General features: G+C 46.7%; 1 protein-coding gene across 2 annotated transcripts in view; it reads left to right on the top strand.

Annotated features, from left to right (window-relative positions):
• The first annotated feature begins 10,936 nt into the window (after positions 1–10,936).
• CPNE2 (copine 2) overlaps positions 10,937–24,106 on the top strand; it is a 267,144-nt gene continuing 253,974 nt past the window's right edge. The window contains exon 1 of one of the 2 annotated variants that reach the window (XM_070760761.1): positions 10,937–11,092. The gene's annotated coding sequence lies outside the window, so the exon portion shown is untranslated. The remainder of the gene's footprint in view (positions 11,093–24,106) is intronic. The other variant, XM_070760762.1, reaches the window with a different exon arrangement.

The following is a 24,106-nucleotide window of genomic DNA, read 5'->3' as shown; positions in this document are numbered from 1 at the left end:
TCTGACAGACCCATTGCCGGCGAACTCCGTGACTTGGGACGCCTTGAAAACCAAGCTCGCCGCCCACTTCAAACCTACCAAACCGGCCATCGTTTTCCGGCATCAATTCTCCAGAATGAGCCAGCTCGACACCGAATCTATCAACCAATACACCACCTGTCTTCACACCATTTTGTCAAAGTGCAAATTTGACAACCCAGAAGCCCGGCTCATCAACGCCTTGATATTCGGCATGAGAAACGCAGCCGTAAGAAATAAGCTCCTAACAGAAGATGAGCCTTCCCTGCAAACCGTAATCAAGACGGCTCAAACAGCTGAAATCTCTGAAGCTGCCGCCAAAGAACTCAAGCAAAATGACAAGAAGGAAGTCGTCACAAAGATCGACACTCAACCTTCCCAATCCAAGTCACCAGACGAGCAAGGTCTACCAGCCAACAGCGAAGACAACTGTTTCCTGCTCAAACATGACACTTCGAGGCCACCGAGACAACCTCGTCCCATCTTTCCCTGCTCCGGCTGCCAAGGGAACCATCCGTGCCTGAAATGCCCTTTCCGGGATTCCATTTGCCACCGATGCGACCGACGAGGACACATCGCAGAAGCCTGCAGAGCCCCCATGCCAGAGGACTCCTTTTCTGCCCAGCGTCCTCCTTGTCCTCAGGGTCAGCCTGGCCAGCCGCGCAACAACCGCAATCATCGTTTTCCAGGACGCAGAAACAACGCAAACACCAACCGAGACTACTCATGAGGTAACTCTGATCATTCAATTAATAGCACGGTAACTAAACACTCGAGCAAAATTGTGATTTCACTGCTCCTTAACAAGAAGCCGTGCCAGATGGAACTAGACACGGGGTCTAGATTTACCATCATGCCTTGGGAAAAACTAAAGTTATATATGCCTCATCTTACCCAGGCTGCCTTAAAGCCAACTGCTCTAGTAATTAAGGATTTTCAAGGGGGAATTATTCCTGTTATGGGGAAAATTGATGTACCTATACTGTTTAAAACTGTTGACTGTATGCTACCTTTAATTGTGGTGTCAGGAGCCAGGCACTCCCTCTTGGGGTTACAGTGGATGGCTCCCCTTGGGATTGTAATTACTGGTATTCACAATGTGGGGGACCAAGGGATTCCTAACTTCCTACAAGAATTTCCTGATGTATTTAGCTCCACCTTGGGCTCTTACAATGGCCCACCTATATCTTTTTCCTTAGACCCCAAAGTCCCCCCTGTACGGCTTAAACCTCGTCGAGTTCCCCTACCACTACTTCCAAAATTGGACCAACAACTGGATAAACTAATAGGACAGGGCATCTTGGTCCCTGTTGACCAGGCACCTTGGGAACCCTCATAGTTACTCCTTTAAAACCTGATGGCTCATTAAGGGTTTGCGCTGACTATAAGTCCATTCTTAATAAAGCCCCACAACACCATCCTTACCCTATTCCAGTGGTCCAACAATTGCTTCATTCTCTGGGGGAAGGGAAAGTATTTGCTAAAATTGATTTAGCGCAGGCTTATCAGCAATTGCCAGTTGATGAACCAACCGCCCTCGCACAAACAATAGTCACACACAGGGGTGCATTTAAATGCACAAGGTTGCAGTTCGGAGTGAGCGTAGCCCCTGGAATCTTCCAGAGTTTAACGGAGAGGCTACTAGCAGGAATAAAAGGCGCAATACCATATTTTGACGACATTTTAATTTCAGGGGAATGTCAACAACAATTAAACCAGAGAATTAGGGAGGTTTTAAAATGACTACAGCAAAAGGGCCTTAGAATCAGGGCAGATAAATGTGTATGGGGTACCCACAGTGTGGAGTTTTTAGGTTATAGAATTGATGGAGAAGGCATCCATCCAACACCAGATAAGATAAAGGCCATTAGAGAAGCCCCAGAGCCCCAGAACAAAACTGAATTACAGGCATTTTTGGGCCTTCTAAATTTCTATTCTGTTTTCTTAAAACAGAAAGCAACAGCAGCCGAGCCTCTCCACAAATTGCTACAGAAGGGAACACCTTGGACCTGGGGGAAAACTGAGAGCAAAGCTTTTGCACAAATAAAAAACCTTTTAACATCAAACAGTGTAGTGGTCCAATATAGCACTTTGCTACCAGTAAGATTAACATGCGATGCCTCACCGTATGGTGTGGGTGCTGTTTTGGCACATGTTTTGCCAAATGACTCGGAAGCCCCGATAGCTTATTTCTCTAGAACATTGTCTAGCGCAGAGCGCAACTATAGCCAATTAGACAAGGAAGCTTTAGCCCTAGTAGCTGGGGTTAAGAAATTCCACAATTATATTTTTGGCCGCAAATTTGAGTTAATAACAGACCATAAACCTTTATTAGGACTTTTAGCACCAAATAAACCCACACCTCCGTTTATGTCACCACGCTTAATTAGATGGGCTATATTTTTAGCAGGTTATAATTATGAACTTAAACATAAGGGAGGAAAAGAAATTAATCATGCAGATGGGCTGAGTAAATGCCCCATGACCATAGCAGTAGAGGACCCAGCCCCAGCTGCAGATGTATTAATCCTAGAATTAGAAGAGAACCCAATAACGACTGCTAGAGAAGTAGCTGATCACACAAGACAAGACCCAGTGTTACAGAAAGTAGTCAACTGTGTATTAAAGGGATGGCCTAACGAAAGCCAGGGGGATTGTTTAAAAGAGTTCAGAAACAAAAGGCTAGAACTGTCTTATCTTAAAGGGTGTCTTTTGTGGGGAGACAGGGTCATAATTCCCTCCAGCTTAAGGATCAAAGTCTTAAAATTATTGCATATGGGGCACCCTGGTATTGTGAAAATGAAAAGCTTGGCCAGAGGACATTTATGGTGGCCAGGGCTTGATGCAGAGATCGAAAAATGGGTAGCCACTTGTGATCCATGTCAAGAGTCTAGGCCAAACCCCCCTAGAACCACACCAATGGAGTGGGAACAACCAAAGGGACCATGGTCAAGGATTCATATTGATTTTGCAGGCCCAATTGGGCCACAGTACTTTTTAGTAATTGTGGATGCTTATTCTAAATGGGTAGAAATTATTGCCATGAGCAACATCAACACTAGTGCCACCATTAAGGCCCTGCGCCGTCTTTTTGCCACACATGGCTGCCCTGACATATTGGTGTCAGATAATGATCCCCAGTTAACTGCCAGACAAATGGAATTATTTTTAGATCAATTAGGCATCAGACACGCCCTCATCTCACCTTACTCCCCTTGGGCTAATGGTTTGGCAGAAAGGTACGTGCGCGTGGCCAAAGAAGCCTTACGCAGGTCAGGACCAGGTGAGGGGCAAGAACACCTTGACCAATTTTTATTAACCCAGCACATCACCCCAAATGCTGCCACTCAAAAGAGCTCTGCTGAGCTTTTGATGGGGAGAAAACTGAGGTCCCCAATAAATAGACTCCATCCTATGTATTGTGAAAGCAGAAATGATGTTGTAAATCCAGAAAGAAATTTGTATTTAGGTCAAAATGTGTTTGCAAAGAACTTTGATGGTGGACTTAATTGGTTAAAAGGGACAATATTACAACAAACCGCGCCAAAGACATACTATGTGCGTTTAGACGATGGCCGAGTTTGGAAAAGGCACATCGACCACCTACGAAGGTGCCAAGAGTCCACACCTGTACCAAACGCCACCAAGGCCCGAAACACTAACTTGGATTATTCACCCTCACTTTCTACAGAGGACTTCAACGGATGGACTGTACAACAAAATTTAATGGACACGCAAATCTACTCACCAATTCCACGATCTTCCTCCAGCGATGTCAAGCCAGCATCCTCAGGGGGCGGTGTTGTGCCCGCGGACTCTACACTGGGGGCCTTTCCGCAACCAAGGCCCGGGACTTCCAGTGGAGACGCTAGCGAGCCGACCTCCTCTTCGGCCGATTGCCAAGACTCAAATGATCTGCGCAGGTCCAAAAGGATTGCACGCAGACCGAGCCGATTGGATGATTTTGTCACCTGGCTTTCTGTGTAAAACTGTTTTTTCTAAACTAAGGAGGGAGGGGTGTTGAGTATGTATAGAATCAATGTAAATAGTTGAATTTTGTTAAACGCCTCTGATTGGCTAAGACGCTGACAGTTGGGTTTCGGCGGGAAGTCAAAAAGTATAAAAGGAGCGTCTGGCGCTGTGTAAAAGCCAGACGCGTTCCTTGCTGAAGTCACTTTCCGAATAGAGCTGAATAAAGGAACCGTTTAAACACAAGCTGCCTCAGACTTTTCACCTACCATCCCTGTTCTACTGTTCTAGTGTCCTTTTTCATCATTACTTTTACTTATGTTATCTTATGTTCAGGGGTGGGCTGCTAGACAGAACGCTAAATTGGACTCACCACCACAGCTCGTGAGTGATTGCAGGGCCAGCACGATTTTGCTTCTGCACCTGTGGAGATAGTAAAATTATGCACGGAGCCACAAGTGCACCCGTGTTTCGGTGAGGGTTTTTTTGCTTTTGCACATGCCGAAACACGGGCACACCTGTGGCTCCGTGCGCAATTTTGCTATCTCCACAGGTGCAGAAGCAAAATCGTGCTAGCCTATCTTCTATCATCTATCTATCAATCCATCCATCTATCATCTATCTATATGTAATCTATCTATCATCTCTCTCTCTCTCTCTCTGTGTCATCTATCCATCCATCCATCCATCCTTCTATCTATCTATCTATCTATCTATCTATCTATCTATCTATCTATCTATCTATCTATCTATCTATCAATCAATCATTTTATTTCCAAGGTTAAAATCCAAAATCCAAAAAAGAAAAGAAAGAAAAACAAGACCAAAACAGCACAAAACCGGAAAAATGTGCATGAAACCAGAGTAACAAAAATACACATAGATTGCACCCCTTGGTTGAATACTGGTTAAATATATTTATATTTACACAGTAATAGCTCCTTTCCTCTACACACACACTTTTCAAAACAGATTCACAATTTATGACTCTTGAATTGCTGTTTAAGTGGCCCTAAATAGGTTTTTGCCTTTTTCAGGTAAGCTGGCAGTATGAGTACCATATTTCAGATGCCTAAAATTGCTTCTTTGTCTTTCCAGTCTATGGAACAATCCAATCCCACTGGATGTCCAGCATCAGCTGGCCTATCAAGAAGCACGATTTGCCTTCTTTTGAGATGGGAGAAACTTGTAACTTTGAGGGAGATTTGTTACTGTTCAAAGTTTCTTGCACACGAGAGTGAATGAGTCTGTATCAAATGATTCTTAGCCCTGGTGGTATTAAAGTATCTTTTCTGCTTTATTTCAATGCCATCCTCAAGATAACGCCCAATTCAGAAGGCTGAGTTGCTGTTTTGTTTTCAGACACAGCAATGAACCACAAGGCTTCAGAACAGAGGCTTTGGAATTGGGATTTTGGACCCCACTCAGCCTTGGGAAAGACCTGAAGGCTGCAAACTTGAATTTTGACTTCTTGAATTATCTTTGCTTGCACAGAGTACCAAAGGAGGTATGCTACTTTTTGCACTAATGCACTCAGAATCCTTTGCAGAAAACATGCATGGAAAGAAACATTGGATTCTGCGGTGTGAATGAACATTGGGTTTTTAACCTATATTTATTTATTCTATTATATCACAAGTTACTCTAATTTGGTTGATTCTATGGCTGGTTGAACCTGGGGATGTAATTAATGAAGTTCAATCTTCAAGGGGTTTTCCAAAGACCCCCATTAGGTGGCGCTCCGCCCTTATAGGACCGTGCTAGAGAAGCAGTGGTTGTTTTCTATGGGATGGTGAAGAAGGAAGGAAGGAATTCTAAGAATTCAGAGGCACTAACACCTTTATCTGTAAACTCAAGAGTTTGTTCAAGGAGGCAGATAAAAGTTAAGCAGATGGCAGAACTGAGAGGTAAAAGCTAAGTGGTCCTTGAATTCCTGAGCCCCTACATTATCTGGAGATGCTAGCTATTACCCAGAGAAAAGATGGGGACCAGATGGATTTAGCAGGCGTATGAAGTAAGAAAGTTGACTTTGATGGAGATATGCAGAAGCTGCTCCCCAGGTGAAAGAGAAGGAAGAATATTTTAAAGTCAAGAACGTCCTGTTAACATTCAGATGTGCATGGATGATGTTATCTTGTTGGGTCCTGAAATGTCTGCAAGGGAATTGCCAAGCTCAGAGAACATCAAGGACCTCGCAGTCCTTCTCCTACTCTTTGTGTCTGTAAATCCCACTCCCTTCCACTACTGATAATGTTACCAAGTTAGGTCATGAAATGTCTGCCAATCATCAGCTCAGAGAGCATCAAGCACAGGTAGGTTCTAACTTACCTCATCGTCGGTTTGAATCCAGGTTGTCTGAACCAATGTGTCATTCATGGAATATTTTTTGTCTCAAAAATGCATTTATTTCTCCAAGATATAAAATCCAATTGCACTACCATTGAATTATACCTCTTTCCATTTCCTTGACACTGCTTCTGCAAATTTGTGTTCAGCATAGTTCTTTTATGATGGCGGTCTATGATGGTAATCAACATGATCTCTCCGCCCATCTCAACAATGAGCAGGCAGCAGGTCCAGTGAGATGTAAATGGTCCATAACTTCTGGAGGTGAAGTTTTTCCTGGTAGTGAGAACAATTAAAACAGAGATTGTGGCTGCTCCATCACTGGAGCTTTTCCACAATGCCTTGTGGACAGCCATGGGTCCAGAATGGCACAGGGCCATGTGGCACATGTGCCAGAAGTGACACGCAGAGCCATTGCCTGTTGCTCTTCTGGGTTCTGACGCACCAACCAGCTGTTCTTTGCGCATGCATGCCAGAAACCGGAAGACCAGGTGGCCGATGTGCATGCACATGACACAAACCGGAAGATCATCTTCCTGGCATGCACCTCGGAGCACAGGGCGGGAGGGGGGACTCCTTGCGTGGCTGGCCCAGCAACAAGGGTCTTCCGAGGCTCAGAGGCAGGAAGAAGCCATTGGGTGGAACCTGAACAAGGAGAGAAGCAACTTGGAACTAAGGAGAAATTTCCTGACCGTCAGAACAATTCATCAGTGGAACAGAAGTTGCCTCCAGAAGTTGTGGATGCTCCAACATTGGAAGTTTTTAGGAAGATGTTGGATAACCTTTTATATGAAGTGGTGTAGTTTCTCACCTAAGCAGAGGATTGGACTAGGAGACTTCCAAGGTCCTTCCAACTCTGTTGTTGTTGTTGTTGTTAAATGAGCCAGAGTGGTGCAGTGGGTAGAGTGCTGTACTGCAAGCCACTAAAGCTGACTGCTAGATCTGCAGGTCAACAGTTCAAATCTCATCACCGGCTCAAGGTTGACTCAGCCTTCCATCCTTCTGAGGTGGGTAAAATGAGGACCCGGATTGTGGGGGCAAGAGGCTGGCTCTGTTAAAAAGTGCTTCCCCTCTAAGGTTCAACATGTTGTAAGCTGCCCTGAGTCTAAGGAGAAGGATGGCATAAGGCATAAACATTTGAATAAATAAATAAATAAAGCAGAGGAGCTGAGTTTCCAAGAGAAGAATTAAGCTGGGAAGTGATGGAATAGAGCATGTACAGTAAGTGTGAAATCCAGAAGGGCTGCCATTAAACAACAAGAATTGTTGGCAACAAGTGACATGGGCTGGAAAGACCGAAGGAGTCCAGGGAAGGGCAAAAGCATTTTGCCCCCAAATAATTAAATCCATTAAAAAAATAACAGGAAGTACCTTGCAGGCCAAAGTGGCAGGAGGCTCATTCATGTGCCAGAAGAACCAGTCAAACACACCTAGCAGAGCTTAGCAGTCTTTCCTGGTTCATACGAAGTGTTGTTAGTCCTACTAGATAGAAAATAGTTCTCAACCTTTCTATTTTTTTATTTTTTTAAATAGTTTTAATGATATAAATATTAAAAACAATAACAGTACATAATTTATCATTTTACAATATAATTATTTGTTTATTTAGGTATTGTACCTACGTCTTATAAGACAAATAATGAAACATAACACAACATAACCACCCAACCCTTTGAACTGTTATCCTTATAGTTCTTTCTTTGTATAGTTGTACGGCTTATAACATCAGCAGTTTTTTGTCTTCGTTCTATAATTCCAGTAAAACTAAGGTTAGATTATTGTTATCATACTCTTGTGGATAAAGTTAATTCTGGGAACATCCGTTTTTATTTACAGCTATTATCTCTTTTCTTATCCACCCAGGTATAAAAGTTTCCCTAAATTTCATAATATTTTGATTCTTTCTTATTTTTGAGCTTTTGAATCAATTTGTCCACCTCTGCACAGTCATAGATCTTTTTAATCATTTCTCTCTCTGATGGCAGTTTCTTCTTTTTTCCAGTTCTGTGCTATGGTTATTCTAATTGCTGTAATAATGTGCTGTATCAAGTAATAGTAGTCTTTTTTTATTTACATGTGGAAAAACGTTCCGTTTTTATTTCTACACCTCCAACAGTTTGGTTTTAGATTCGGGTATATTTTTGCTATGCTAGCTGGTGCAAGATGCCATCTTAAAACATTTTTTGAATATTCCCTTTGTACAATACTGATTTTGTCATTTTATAGTTTTTCTACACTGAATCCCATTTTTCTAAATATATGGTGTGTCCCAAATTTTTTGGCCAACTGATCATGTTTCCCTTGACTATTTCTGTTTCCATTTTGTATTCAATCAGAAAGTTGTATGTTCTGGTTATAAAAATTTTCTCTTGGCCTAATATTAATTTGTCTAGTATTGAGTCTTTTTCTTGAATTCTATTAGTTTTCTTATCTTTCTGCCATTTCGACTGAATTTGATACCATCTTGGTATTTTATGTAGTGTTCTGTCTTAATTTTTGTCCAGATCGCCAGTAATGAATCTCTAATTATATGGTTTTTGAATTATGTCAGTGTTTTATTTTTTTCATTCCACAAGAATCCATGCCATCCTTGTAGAATGTCATGTCCCTCCAATGCTAAGTCTTTGGTTTTTGATCTCAACCTTTCTAATGCTGCGACCCCATAAAACAGTTCCTTATGTTGTGGTGATCCCCAACCATAAGTCTAGCACCAATTCTCCCAACAGAGCCTTAAGTTGATTGGCAGGAAGGTCAGAGGGACACCCTCACTCTAAATGCCTGATTGGTCAGATTATATAAAAATGTTCCAAGGCACCAGAATAGAAGCTTTAGTTCCTAACACCGTGGGAAATTTGTCTTTTTCCCCAGGGTCTTCTTAGGTGGCCCCTGTGAAACGGTCATTCAAGCCCCAAAGGGGTCTCGACCCCCAGGTTGAGAACCACTGAAATAGAAAGATTAGTTGAGTTGGAAGGGACCTTGTTGTAGGTCATCTAGTCCAACCCCATGCTCAAGCAGGAGTCCCTACACTAGTGATGGCGAACCTCTGGCACAGGGGCCATAGGTGGCACTCGGAGTCATATCTGCTGGCATGTGAGCCGTTGCCCTAGCCCTATGTGTGCTGGGCAGCTGATTTTTGGCTCTGGTGGGCGTTTTTGGCTTCCAGAGAGCCTCCTGGGGGATGGGGAGGGCGTTTTTACCCTCCAATGGCTCCAGGGAATCCTTTGGAGCCCAGGGAGGGCAAAGCAAAATCCTACTGGGCCCACCAGAAGTTGGGAAACAGGCCGTTTCCGGTCTCCAGTGGGGTGGGGGAAGCTGTTTTCGCCCCTCCCCAGGCATTGAATTAGAGGTGTTGGCACTCGTGCATGTGTGATATCGTGTGCCCATGCTCTTTCGGCACCCGAGGAGGAAAAGATTCGCCACCATGGCCCTGCACCATTTCAAACAAATGGCTGTCCGGTCTCCTCTTGAAAGCCTCAAGGGTCAGAGCTCTCCCAACCTCTGCAGGCACTTCTTGTTAAATGAGGATTTTACCGTGGAGCTAGGAGCCGCCTCCGGACTCGCAACGGCCTGGTGTAACCAAGGAGATAGGCAGCTCTCAGCCTCCTCTTCTAGCAGACCCCTCGGATGAAGGAAGAACTTTGGGATCAACTCCCCCCCCCTCCTGGCCTTTCGAAAGTTTTAAAAGCACACTTTTGCTGGCCGGTCTGGGGCCGTTGACAAGAGGACAGATTTGGATGAATGTGTTTAAATGTTTGGGATTTTAGATTTAGGTTTTATGGCTGGGGTTTTATCATTTGATATTTTGCATCAATTTTATCACTGATGGGCTGCCAAAAATTTTACTGCCACACTGTATGCATGACTTGTTTTGTGGGAGTGGCTTGACAATCATGTGACAGGTAGCCTAAAGGTCACGTGACTAGGTAGGAGTGGCTTACTGACCAAGATAAGTTTTTAAATAGATGCTTGGACTCTTTTTCAGTTGATGAAGTCCCATTATTTGAATAGCCACAAAAGGGACAAATGATAGACAGCATTGTTTGTTGAGGAGCCCAGTCACATTTTAAGGTTTTGTACTGAACCCATAACAGATTAGGTTTTGTACTGAACCCATAACTGAACCCATAACAGATTAGGCAAGTAGCTCAATTTTCTTCAATTGCTATAAAAGTTCAGTTCTAGATAATGATTAAAATGAATAAAGCATTTATGGGTAAAAACATACTATTTAATTATTTCCCATTTTAAAAGTAATTTAGGATGTACTAAGGTACTAGAGAAAGAAGGACAGTAAAAAAACAATTAAGGAGAGAGAAAGGGAGAGAGAAAGAGAGTGAGAGAAAGAAAGAAAGAAAGAGTCCCTGCATCGAAGGGGAGGTTGGGGGGGAGGGGAAGAAGACAAACACCTGTTGGGAAAAAAAGCCTCCACGTGACGGGGGGCGCGTGGGAGCGGCGCCCTTCGGGGGGTGAGGCGAGAGAGCCCCGCGGCCGGGCCGGGCGGAGGGAGGGAGCCGCCAGCCTCCCCGCCCCGCGAAGGCAGCTGAGCTCCGCCGCCCCGCCCTCCGCTTTCCGGCCCCCGCGCCTGGCGCCCCCGCCGCGCCCCGCAGCCGAGCGGAGAGTGGCCGAGGCCGGGCGGGTGGGCTGGGACGGGCGCGGCTGAGTCCCCGCGGCGGGAGTCCCAGAGCGGCGGCGATGCCGGGGCGGCTGCGGCGGCTGCACTGAAGCGGCGGCCCGAGGACCGTCGGAAGGCGGCTGAGCGGTGAGTGCCAGGCTGCGGGGCAGAAGCGCCCGGGGGCGTCGGACCACGGGGCGCGGCGGGGGCGCTAGGCGCGGCGGGCGGAAAGCGGAGGGCGGGGCGGCGAGCTGGCTTCCCGGAGGCCCCTTTCACACGTGACGTGTGTCCAGCGCGCGAGGGACGATCCTGCCCACTCGAGCCCTTTTGTCGTCGGCAATGTAGGGGGGGGGGAGACGTGGGGAAAGGCAGGCTGGAGCGAGGCTCGCCTTCCTTCGTGTCGCGGCGAGTACATTCACGTGGGAATCCAGCCGACGCGGGTCTCGGCGCCGCTCCTGTTTTGCGCGGCTCGGCGGAGGCTGGCGGGCTCTTTTCTCCGGACCCGGAGCGCGACGGCGAACGGCGTGGAAGGACCGGAGTGGCAATCCGCCTGTGGGCTCCTTTCGCTCGCTGCTGATCCGCTCAGCCGGGTTCCGCCACCGCCGTCCGGCACAGCTCGGAAACGACAGCGGGATCGCGGGAAGCGCCGCTGTGGAGAGCGGAGGGAGAGGCGCCTCTAGGCGAGTGCAGAGCGCACACAGCGGCCAGTGCCTGGAGTGTCGAAGTTTAACCAACCGGGCCGCTCGCAGATGCCACAGTCTTTGTGCGTGAAGATCATTTGGGGGCTTTGTTGTCACGCACATACCCAACCTTCCCGGTCTTTTGTGTAGCCCCAACAAGTGGAAACTCAGCCAACTTTCAGTAAAGCTGGGCTTGGGTTTTTTAGTTTCTTTATTTTCATCCCTTTTAGAACAGAATAGAATTGTGGAATGAAGAATAGAATAATGGGATGAAAATTGGAATGGAATGAAACACATTAAGGAATAGGAACAGAATAGAATTCTTTCTTGGCCAAGTGTGATTGGCCACACAAGGAATTTGTCTTTGGTGCAGATGCGCTCAGTGCACATAAGGGAAAAAGATACATTTGTCAACAATCATGAGGTGCAACTCTAAATGATTGCCATAGGGAACAAATAAGCAATCCAGAAACAATATTAATATAAATTGTAAGGATACAAGCAACAAGTTGCAGTCACACAGTCATTTGTGGGTGGAGATGGGTGATGGGAACAATGAGGTTAATAGTAGTGCAGCCTTAGTGAATGAGGTGGTGAGGGAATTATTTGTTTAGCAGAGTGAAGGCATTTGGGAAAAACTGTCCTTGTGTCTAGTTGTGTTGGCTGCATTTTGAGGGTAGGAGTTGAAATAGTTTGTATCCAGGATGCGAGGGGTCAGTCAATATGTTTACAAGCCTCTTTTTGACTCGTGTAGTATACAGGGCCTCAATGGAAGGCTGTTTATAGTAATTGTTTTTTCTGAAGTTCTGATTCTCCTCTGAAGTCTGTCGGTCTTGTTGGGTTGCAGAATCGAAGACAGTTATAAAGGTGCCTTGGAGGATAATAACCGGGAGGTTATTATTTATAAACAACTGAGGCCGAAGTAACACTCCTTCCTTTTCCTATTCCGAGGGTCCTAAGTGCCTCTCTTTGGAACAGGGACCCAAAGACAGCCAGTCAATCAATCAATCAATATAAGCTGATGGTGCTTCGTTATCTTTGGTGTCATGCTATGTATAATATCTGATCTGCACCCTCCCATTTTTAGGTTTATAATCTTAGGCTCTTATCAATTGATCTTGTACTGAGCTGAAATATAATATGAATGATTAACTAATTAAGCAAGAGAGAACCGTCTGGGCTCCATTGAGAAAGAGAAACCTGACCTTCGCTTCCTGAATTGTAAAGGAAACGGACTAGGGAGCACGTTTTCACACCTTGCAGCACACAATCCTGCTTATCCTCCTTTTGCTGACGATTTTCAGCTTGCATAATTATTAGGGGTGGTATTCATCTCCGTTAATGTTTCCAGCAGGACAATAACAGGCTGGATAAGCTGTGGCTTAGCATGATGGCTTACGCCCACCGTTGCAACTGCAATTATGCAATTATTGTAAACTGATATCTGGAATTTCCACAGTGCAATAGTGCAAAGTATGAATCAGACTAAAATTTAGGCTTACCGCATCTAGTCTGCAATAAATGGTCACCACAAGACAACAGCAGTATATGTTTTTTAAAAAAAAAAAAATACTTAAAGCACCAGGCTAGAAACTGGGAAGCGGTGAGTTCTAGTCCTGCCCTAAGACACGAAAGCTGCCTGGGTGACTTTCAGCCGGTCATCAGGAGAGGGTGAGTTGTAGTCCTGCCGCAACCCGAAAGCTGTCCAGATGACTTTGTGTCAACCACCAGCAGATGGTGAGTTCTACTCCAGCCTTAGACATTAAAACAATGGGTGGGAGGCTTTGGGCCAGCCCCTCCCATCTCACAAGGTGATAGTTGTGAGGAAAGGAGGAGGAGGAGGGAGGCTAGGCAGGGTCACCACTTGCATTGTTTAGAAAAATAATAAGGGCGGACTAAAAAAACTAAAAAGAAAAAAAAGGAAAAACTCATGACTGACGAGACGCAGGGGCTCTCCACCTGGGGCTCGGACGTCCGTTTCCCAGGGTCCGCCTAAGAAGACCTGGGGGGAAAGACGGATGTCCCCCTGGGGTAGGAACTACAGCTTCTATCCTGGCGCCTGGGTGGGCTGCTGCCTGGGCTGTCCATTGCCCAGTTCCGGCTGGAAAAATGGGAAGGCACAGGCATCTCCGGGTCCCTGACAGGTACACCCACCCGCCCGTCAGATTCAGCTTCTGTGCCTGCTCCGGAAGTGAAATCTAGCGCTAGGATGCTCACATGGATGAGGGTTTGCCGATTTTCACTTCCACGCATGCACGGAAGCAAAGAAATCATCGGAAATTGATGAAATCCCATGCATGTGAGCATCCTTGAGTGAGATTTTGTTTAAAAAAATTGTCAGGATACATTTGTCCTCCACTCCCAGAATTCGCCAGCCAGCCAGCCACACATCATGCTGGGATGTGCAACTCTGCCCCCTCTCTGAAGTTGGCCCTCTTCCACTTAGAGGGCGGCCCAGGAGTGGCAAGATAAACACAAGCTCTGAGGAAAGCCAAATATTTCTCTGCTGTCTCAAAGATGGGTGGAGAACCGAGCCAGGGTGATCCTCCCTGTCTCCTCAAAGCATAAATAGAAATGATCTGCAACTTGGAAGGAGGCCCTGAAGTTCTTGGGAAACCTCTCTGCAGCGATATGGATGGAACTGGGCGAGAGATTTCCTAAATACGCAACGCAGGCTGAAACCGCCCAAGAGGAGCTTTAAACAAATTTGCCTTTGTCAGGAATTTATATTCTGGTGCCTTATGTTTCCTTCTTCCGGTTCTTGACCTGGAGGGTGGAAGGAGAGGATTTCCAGGCTGTCTGTTGTATTCTATGACATTCCTGGCTTGATGGGTTTTAGCCATCCCAGAGGGATAGGCTCAAGATAACATGACATGTAAGTGCCACATTATGATGATGTTCATCCAATCATGTTCGGAGATGATCCTGACATCTAAATTGGGGGTGGGGAGAGTGTCAAGACCTGCGCATGAGTTGGATTAAAGTGAGGGAGAGAGGCGCATAGCCTCACTCTCTCTTCCCAGATTCCATCTTGCTCCAATAGTAGGACAAGAGCCGAGACAGGTGGAAATGGGCTGGGCACAGGGGTTGACCAGGGCGTCTTTCGTTTCTTGCCGTGCTCTTAGCATACCACATCGCTTGCAGAGACCGCCTTCGTGACCGTTGTCCTAGTAGGCTTCATCCACTCAGTCTGCCGGAATCTGTCTTCAGGCTCGAGATAGACAAGTCCCTATCTTGCCGAAGGTTAACAACCCAACGGCTACTCTCAACCTGGTTTGGCCAGCCCTGTCAAGGGTGGGACGGGATGGGGTATTCAGGGAGGCGTGGCATCTCTGGTGTAGGGGCATGTTGTGTCCTTTTACGAGAGCTCCTTTTAAGGCAGCTTTTAGGGCAGCTCGTTCACATTTGGTCCCTACCTGTCACTCAGCAGTCACCTGTGGCTGCTGGTAGCAATAGCAATAGCACTTAGACTTATATACCGCTTCACAGTGCTTTGCAGCCCTCTCTAAGAGGTTTACAGAGAGTCAGCCTCTTGCCCCCAACAATCGGGGTCCTCCTTTTACTGACCTTGGAAGGATGGAAGGCCGAGTTGACCTGGAGGCTGGTGAGATTCCATCTGCCCAACTGCTGATCAGCAGAAGTAGCTTGTAGTACTGCCCTCTAACTACTGTGCCACCGAGGCTCTGTAGCATGTGTAGTGGCCATACCACTTTATAATGCCTTAGTAAGAGCACACTTGGAACATTGCATCCTGTTTTGGTTATTACAATATAAAACAGATGTTGAGACTCTGGAAAGAGTGCAGAGAGGAGCAACCAAGATGGTTAGAGGGCTGGAGGCTAAAACATGCCAAGTTTGGTTTGTGGCTCTTAAGTGATTCATGCTCATTTTGCGGGGCCATCAATGTTAAGTGAATCATTGCAGTTGTTAAGTAAATTACACAGTCATTAAATGACACGATCTCCGTTTGTGATCTTCCCACAAGCTAAGTCAATGAGGGATCTGGATTTACTTAATGACCGCATGATTCACTTAACAGCAGTAGCCAAAAAAGGTAGCAGAATTGGAGATGATTCACTTAACAATCATCTTGCTTAGCGGCAGAAATGCCGATCCCAATTGTGGCTGTAAGTCAAGGACTGTTTGTACAAATGCTTCTCGTTGAAGTCAACAGCCCTCTTTGGGTGGAAACCTCTGGCATGCAGGGAGTCCTTGACTTATAACCGGTCATTTCGTGACCGTTTAGAGTTAACAATGGTGCTCAAAAAAGTGACTTATGGACCATTTTTCACTGCTACGATCTTTGCAGCCTCCCCAATGATCATGCAATCGAAATTCGGAGTGTGGGCAGCTGGTTCGTACTTATGACCGTTGCAGCATCCGGAAGTCACACGATCCTCTTTTGCGACCTTCTGTCAAGCAAAGTCAATGGGGGAGGCAGATTCACTTAATGACCAGGTTTATCAACTGCAGGAATTCACTTAGCAACTGTGACAAGAAAGGTCAGAAAATCAGAACTCATTTAACAACAGAAATCTTGGACTCCAAGGTGGTTGTAAGTCAAGGAGTATTGCATTCTCAGCTTGAAACATTTTAGAGAAGATGAGTCAGAAGTCCTGGTTAGCCGAGATTTTCCTCCTCTGGCCCAAGATTTATGCCCTGTATTATGAAATGGTAATAGGATTTATTTGGCAGCAGAAGCTGCGTTCTTTATTAGCATGCTTATTGGTCACCACAGGGAAGAGAAGTAGGTGCATGTGTCTATAGGTTTCATTCATTCATTCATTAATGCCCAATTGCACGCCAGGGACTCCTAAAGGCCTGCTTTATTGTGTGAGCGCCAAATGTTGTCATTAGTTGTGCTGCAAGCAATATTAGCGCAGAACTTCCGAGCATCACTGATCAAATCCTGTGTTGCTTTCTGAAAATGCCTCTCTTTTAATCTGGAGGGAAAGAATATCTTTGGGAATAGACACTTTTGGGACAAAAACGAAACTTCACTCAACAGCTAGTGTTCTGCCTGGCCTCGAGCCACCCAGGAACAAAGTAATTAATCAAACACGCACAGAGAGACTTGTAAAAATCAAACAAGGATTGTTCTTTATATTCAGAAAACTGCAAACCACAGAGTTTCAGAGCAATTGTTGGTTTAAGAAGTCAATAGGTCAGAGCTAATTACTCCAGTCAGTGAAGGAGGCTTTCAGGCTTACGTCAGCCAGAAATAACTCACAAATTGAAGGTCAGAATGTCCAGAAATCCACAGCAAACATCCACCACAATTCATCAAACTTTCTTCAACACTGAAGGATAGACTGCCACACAAATCACTCCAATCCTCCCCTTTTTCAAGGTTGCAACGGCTTCATTAGTTCTTATCACCGGTGACCTATAATTTGTTTTTGCGTTTGCGCAGCTGCTCTTGTCTTCCCAGCATTCTCCTGACCGGAGCATTCAGAATAGGGTTGTTTATTAATTCTTCCCCTTCTGATTCAGGTGAACCTCTGGCTGGAGATCTGACTGACTCCCTTCCCCTCCCTGTCTCTCCAGTCCCTTCCTGCTCCCTGTCTCTGCTTCTGGTTCACTGTCTGATTTGTCCTCCAACCAGACAGGTCTTCTGTGAACAGACCACTCCCACTCCTCTGCGTCAAAATCAGCAACCTGAAGCCCACCACAACAGCTAATAGGGACCAATGCATTCTGGCTGGGTTAGAGGCCACATTCCATAATCCCCAGCCTTTGGCAGCTTTTACAAAGCAGGCTGGGAATTGGGGCAGCATGGGTGCATTACAGCTCCCCCTATTAAAATCTGTCATTTTGGGGGAGCAGGCAAGGGGGTCTTCTCTGTCCTGCCTGCCCTCTGGAACTGCCAACTTCAGAGATAGAGTGGCAGCCACTTCTCTGGCCTTTTAAAAAGACTTGGTTTGGGTTCCAAATCTGGGATTCATATCTGAGTGGGGCTTTTATTATATGGTTTCTTGTTATTGTCTTGTTCTTGTTATTGTCATAGCTGTGACAATAATACAACCGCCAGTATTGTTTTGTGTTTTTAACAGGAAGGAAGGAAGGAAGGAGAGAGGAAGGAAGGAAGGGAAGGAGAGAGGAAGGGAGATGTTTTGATTCAGCCTGAGGCTCCTCAGGGAACGGCTGGAACTCTGCCGGATCCATGCTCAGAGGGGGAGGACGATGAACAGGAGGGGGAGGGCCAGGCAGAAGAGGAAGAGGAGGAGGGAGAGCAGCCTGAGATCCCCGGAGGGGGCTCTCCCCAGCAAGTAGCCTGGATTCATTAGATGAAGACGCCCAGGCTATCATAGATATGAGGCAGAGACGGGCAGCCCAAAGAAGGGACCAATTAGCAAGGTATTTCCATCCCTGAATTGGTAACAGCTGGGTTTGGGTTTGGGTGTGGTTCTCCTCAGCAGGGTTGAAAAGGCAGGCCCGCCCTTACTGTATTGTGGAGAGTTATCAATTGGGAGTCCTGTGACCTTGCTTCGATTCTTGGTGTCTCTGATCCTGGCTTGTGGCTTCGAAGGCTGAAGACTTGGGGGAGGCGTGGGTTTTATTACCTCCAGTGTTGTTTTTGCCAGCAAGAATCCTGTTTTATTGCCTGGCCGTCGTGAAACCTCTGTGAAGCTTCATAACGTTTCTGTCTGTAAGAACAGTTTTTGTTACCTGTGTTTGCTTTCAAATATATAAACTGCCTTTGCTTTTTACCAGTGTGTCTGGCTACTCTTTTTAGTTGGTGTTGGCGTCTGGGGGGACCCAGACAGAACAGTATAACTCTCCACCAACCACCAGACACCTGGTTCACAGTTTGGAGGGGAGGAAGGAAAGGGAGGGAGGTTCCTTTAGCAATGTTTCTTAAACTTGGTGACTGAGTTGCATGGACTTTTACTCCCAGAATTCCCCAGATGCTCATGGGAAATTTTGGGAGTTAGAATCCACATATCTTAAAGTTGCCCAGTTTGAGAAACTCTGCAGTATTTTCTGTGTTGCAATTTGGAGACTTGTAGCACCAACGTGTTTGGGATGTTGGGTTGGGAAGCCAAAATAAAAGTTCATTTTATTTCCAAGTGAGTTGATAATCTAAAAAAGGTTTAACTTTTTCAAATGTATATATATTTAATAAAAATTATTTTAAAAAATAAAAAGGGATTTGGTTATCAATGTTACGATGTAGGCAAGTTAAGAAAAACCCAAGAAAGGTTCCAAGGTGCATGAAAGAGGAGGAACCGTAGATGATAATAAAAAGGTGTTTAACCACCTTGTGGTACATGAGGTTTTGCCTATAAAGAGAACTTCATCCAGAATAATATTTACACATGTGATTTAAAATAAAAATACAGTGATACCTCGTCTTACAAACCCCTCGTCATACAAACTTTTCAAGATACAAACCCGGGGTTTAGGATTTTTTTGCCTCTTCTTCCAAACTATTTTCACCTAACAAAACCAAGCTGCCGCCACTGGGATGTCCCACCTCTGGACTTCTGTTGCCAGCGAAGCACCCATTTTTGCACTGCTGGGATTCCCCTGAGGCTCCCCTCCATGGGAAACACCACCTCCGGACTTCCGTGTTTTTGCGATGCTGCAGGGGAATCCCAGCAGTGCAAAAACGTGCACTTCGCTGGCAACAGAAGTCCGGAGTTGGGGTTTCCCAGCGAGGGGATCCTCAGCGAAATCGCAGCATCACAAAAACATGGAAGTCCAGAGGTGGGGTTTTGAGGGCTTCCGTGTTTTTGCGATGCTGCAATTTCGCTGAGGCTCCCCTCGCTAGGAAACCCCACCTCTGGACTTCCGTTGCCAGCGAAGCACCCATTTTTGTGCTGCTGGGATTCCCCTGCTGGGATTCCCCTGCAACATCACAAAAACACGGAAGTCCAGAGGTGGGGTTTCCCATGGAGGGGAGCTTCAGGGAAATCCCAGCAGCGCAAAACTGGGCGCTTTGGCTGGCAAAAGGGGTGAGTTTTGGGCTTGCGTGCTTTAATTGCTTTTCCATTGATTCCTATGGGAAACATTGTTTCGTCTTACAAACCTTTCACCTTACAAACCTCGTCCCGGAACCAATTAAGTTCATAAGATGAGGTATCACTACATGTTACAGCAGAATAAACAAAGAAGCACTCATCTATTGCTATTTTCCTAAGATTTGACAATTTTTTAAGGATAAAGTAAGGATAAAGTAACAGTGCTTGTAAAGATTATCTTTGGATCCAGTCTGACAGGATGATGATACTTGTCACAGATCCTGTCTGGAGGGTGCCAGATTGGGCTGACAAATTCTTGGAAAAGCAGCTTTACATATTTCCTTAACTTTTCATTCATATTCATGTTTAATTCAAATGTAACCTGTCTTGTCTGACAGGACAATGTGTTGCTCATTCACACAGCATGCTGTAATGCATCCACTGAACTGACTCCTTTCCTGGATTCACATAATCCATCAAACCAGCAAAAAGATCCACAGAAAAGCTGCCCTAATCTACCCCGGTAAACTGTATTGTATAACCTTTTTTATTATTTCAGTGGTGTGATAAAAAAGTTATACAATAAAGTTTGCCAGGTAGATTTCAGTGGTATAGTAACCGTTTTGTACATTTTAAAAGAGTTTTGGGTAATCCTCAACTTACAACCAAAATTGAGGCTGGCAATTACGGTCGTAGGTTTTGACAGACAAAAACCTAAGTTGTGGTCACCACACTACAATTGAGACTCTAGAGCAGTGAGGGTGAACCTTTTTTGGTTCATGTGCCAAAAGGGTATGTGTGGATGTGCAAGCATGCGTGTACATGCCCATCGCCTTCCCTCCCTCCCCCCACGCATGCGCACCTGCCCTGCGCTGACCCCCAGCCATGCACACAAACCTTTCTGAAGCCTGATAGGTGGGAAAAAAATGCCCAAATGGGCAAACCGGAAGTTGGGAAAATACACTTCTGGTTTTGCCCATTGTGCTGTTTTTTGCACTCCGAAGCCTTCAGGGAAATTTCCCAAACCCCCGGAGGACGAAAAACAGCACAACAGGAAAACCAGAAGTGTGCTTCCCGAACTTCTGGTTTGCCCCTTGGGTGGTTTTTTGCCCTCTGAGGTTCCTGGAAACTTCCCTGAAGCCTCCGGAGGGGGAAATGGCCTTTCTCAAAGCCGAGAATTAGCTGGCGTGTGCTCGAGCCACATAGGGCAACCTCTTGTGTGCTCTCAGATATGGCTCCGCGTGCCCCCTTTGGCATGCATGCCATTGGCTCATCATCACGGCTCCAGAGAAAGTGCAGAAGAGAGCAACCAGGATGTAATTAGCGGACTGGAGACTATAACATACGAAGAGCAGTTGCAGGAACTGGGCATGGTCAGTCTGGCGAAGAGAAGGGCCAGGGGAGGCAGGATAGCAGCCTTCCAATACTTGAGGGGCTGCCACATAGAGGAGGGGGGATGTTGGATGAAGCTCTTTCCTCCACAGCAGCTGATCAGCCACTGCCTTCACTCCCTCGCCCAAAGGCCCCTAGCTCTTGGTCCCAGCCCTTTGGCCACAAAAATCCAAATTCAACCACAGCCTTTTGGCCACATGGGACACTTCGCCACCATCCAATCAGAACGGTTGTTACAAAATGCTACTTTTGGAAGGAAAGAATGGGACAGTTTGATCTTTCATACACAAACACACACATTGAATGAAAGAGATGGAAGGGACCTCGGTGGCCATCTAGTCTGACCCCCTTCTCATTCAGGAGACTTACAGAATGATAGAGAGGGAAGGGACCTTGGTGGCCATCTAATCTGACCTGACCTACATTCTCATTCAGGAGGCTTACAGAATGATAGAGAGGAAAGGGAACTCAGTGGCCATCTAGTCTGACCCCCTTCTCATTCAGGAGACTTACAGAATGATAGAGAGGGAAGGAACCTTGGTGGCCATCTAGTCTGACTTGACCCACCTCCTCATTCAGGAGACTTACAGAATGATAGAGAGGAAAGGGACCTCAGTGGCCAGAATGATAGAGAGGAAAGGGGACTCAGTGGCCATCTAGTCTGACCCCCCTTCTCATTCAGGAGACTTACAGAATGATAGAGAGGTGAGGGACCTTGGTGGCCATCTAGTCTGACCCACTTTCTCATTCAGGAGACATACAGAATGATAGAGAGGAAAGGGAACTCAGTGGCCATCTAGTCTGACCCCACATTCTCATTCAGGAGACTTACAGAATGATAGAGAGGAAAGAGGCCACAGTGGCCATCTAGTCTGACCCCCTTGTCGGCTAATGATCTCTCCCTGTTTGCAGAGCAAGAGAGAGGTCCGTTCATGCTGTGGGCATCTAGACGATCCCATGCCTTTTTCACCCCCTCCTCTGTCCATGTGGAAAGTCCACAAAGTATGTGTGCGTGTGGGAAAGAGTTGGAGGGCTAATGATCCCTCCCTGTTTGCACAGAGAGAGAGAGGTCCATTCATGCTGTGGGCATCTAGACGATCCCATGCCCCTTTCATCCCCTCCTCTCTCCATGTGGACAGTCCACAAAGTGTGTGTGGGGGGGGGAAAGATTGGAGGGCTAATGATCCCTCCCTGTTTGCAGAGAGAGAGAGAGAGGTCCGTTCATGCTGTGGGCATCTAGACAATCCCATGCCCTTTTCACCCCCTCCTCTCTCCATGTGGACAGTCCACAAAGTGTGTGAAGGGGGGAAGATTGGAGGGCTAATGATCCCTCCCTGTTTGCAGAGAGAGAGAGAGGTCCATTCATGCTGTGGGCATCTAGACAATCCCATGCCCTTTTCACCCCCTCCTCTCTCCATGTGGACAGTCCACAAAGTGTGTGAGGGGGGGAGATTGGAGGGCTAATGATCCCTCCCTGTTTGCAGAGAGAGAGAGAGGTCCATTCATGCTGTGGGCATCTAGACAATCCCATGCCCTTTTCACCCCCTCCTCTCTCCATGTGGGTAGTCCACAAAGTGTGTGAGGGGGGGAGATTGGAGGGCTAATGATCCCTCCCTGTTTGCAGAGAGAGAGAGAGAGGTCCGTTCATGCTGTGGGCATCTAGACAATCCCATGCCCTTTTCACCCCCTCCTCTCTCCATGTGGACAGTCCACAAAGTGTGTGAAGGGGGGAAGATTGGAGGGCTAATGATCCCTCCCTGTTTGCAGAGAGAGAGAGAGGTCCATTCATGCTGTGGGCATCTAGACAATCCCATGCCCTTTTCACCCCCTCCTCTCTCCATGTGGGTAGTCCACAAAGTGTGTGAGGGGGGGAGATTGGAGGGCTAATGATCCCTCCCTGTTTGCAGAGAGAGACAGAGGTCCGTTCATGCTGTGGGCATCTAGACGATCCCATGCCCCTTTCATCCCCTCCTCTCTCCATGTGGGTAGTCCACAAAGTGTGTGAGGGGGGGAGATTGGAGGGCTAATGATCCCTCCCTGTTTGCAGAGAGAGACAGAGGTCCGTTCATGCTGTGGGCATCTAGACGATCCCATGCCCTTTTCACCCCCTCCTCTCTCCATGTGGGTAGTCCACAAAGTGTGTGTGTGGGGGGGAGATTGGAGGGCTAATGATCCCTCCCTGTTTGCAGAGAGAGAAAGAGGTTCGTTCATGCTGTGGGCATCTAGACAATCCCATGCCCTTTTCACCCCCTGCTCTCTCCATGTGGACAGTCCACAAAGTGTGTGTGTGTGGGGGGAAAGATTGGAGGGCTAATGATCCCTCCCTGTTTGCAGAGAGAGAGAGAGGTCCATTCATGCTGTGGGCATCTAGACAATCCCATGCCCTTTTCACCCCCTCCTCTCTCCATGTGGGTAGTCCACAAAGTGTGTGAGGGGGGGAGATTGGAGGGCTAATGATCCCTCCCTGTTTGCAGAGAGAGAGAGAGGTCCATTCATGCTGTGGGCATCTAGACAATCCCATGCCCTTTTCACCCCCTCCTCTCTCCATGTGGGTAGTCCACAAAGTGTGTGAGGGGGGGAGATTGGAGGGCTAATGATCCCTCCCTGTTTGCAGAGAGAGAGAGAGAGGTCCGTTCATGCTGTGGGCATCTAGACAATCCCATGCCCTTTTCACCCCCTGCTCTCTCCATGTGGACAGTCCACAAAGTGTGTGTGTGTGGGGGGAAAGATTGGAGGGCTAATGATCCCTCCCTGTTTGCAGAGAGAGAGAGAGGTCCATTCATGCTGTGGGCATCTAGACAATCCCATGCCCTTTTCACCCCCTCCTCTCTCCATGTGGGTAGTCCACAAAGTGTGTGAGGGGGGGAGATTGGAGGGCTAATGATCCCTCCCTGTTTGCAGAGAGAGAGAGAGAGGTCCGTTCATGCTGTGGGCATCTAGACAATCCCATGCCCTTTTCACCCCCTGCTCTCTCCATGTGGACAGTCCACAAAGTGTGTGTGTGTGGGGGGAAAGATTGGAGGGCTAATGATCCCTCCCTGTTTGCAGAGAGAGAGAGAGGTCCATTCATGCTGTGGGCATCTAGACAATCCCATGCCCTTTTCACCCCCTCCTCTCTCCATGTG

The sequence above is a fragment of the Erythrolamprus reginae genome, chromosome 9 (assembly GCF_031021105.1).
Source record: "Erythrolamprus reginae isolate rEryReg1 chromosome 9, rEryReg1.hap1, whole genome shotgun sequence".
In the NCBI taxonomy this organism is placed as follows: domain Eukaryota; kingdom Metazoa; phylum Chordata; class Lepidosauria; order Squamata; family Dipsadidae; genus Erythrolamprus; species Erythrolamprus reginae.
Note: the sequence above shows the minus strand (reverse complement) of the source record. Positions and strands in the feature narration are given on the sequence as shown.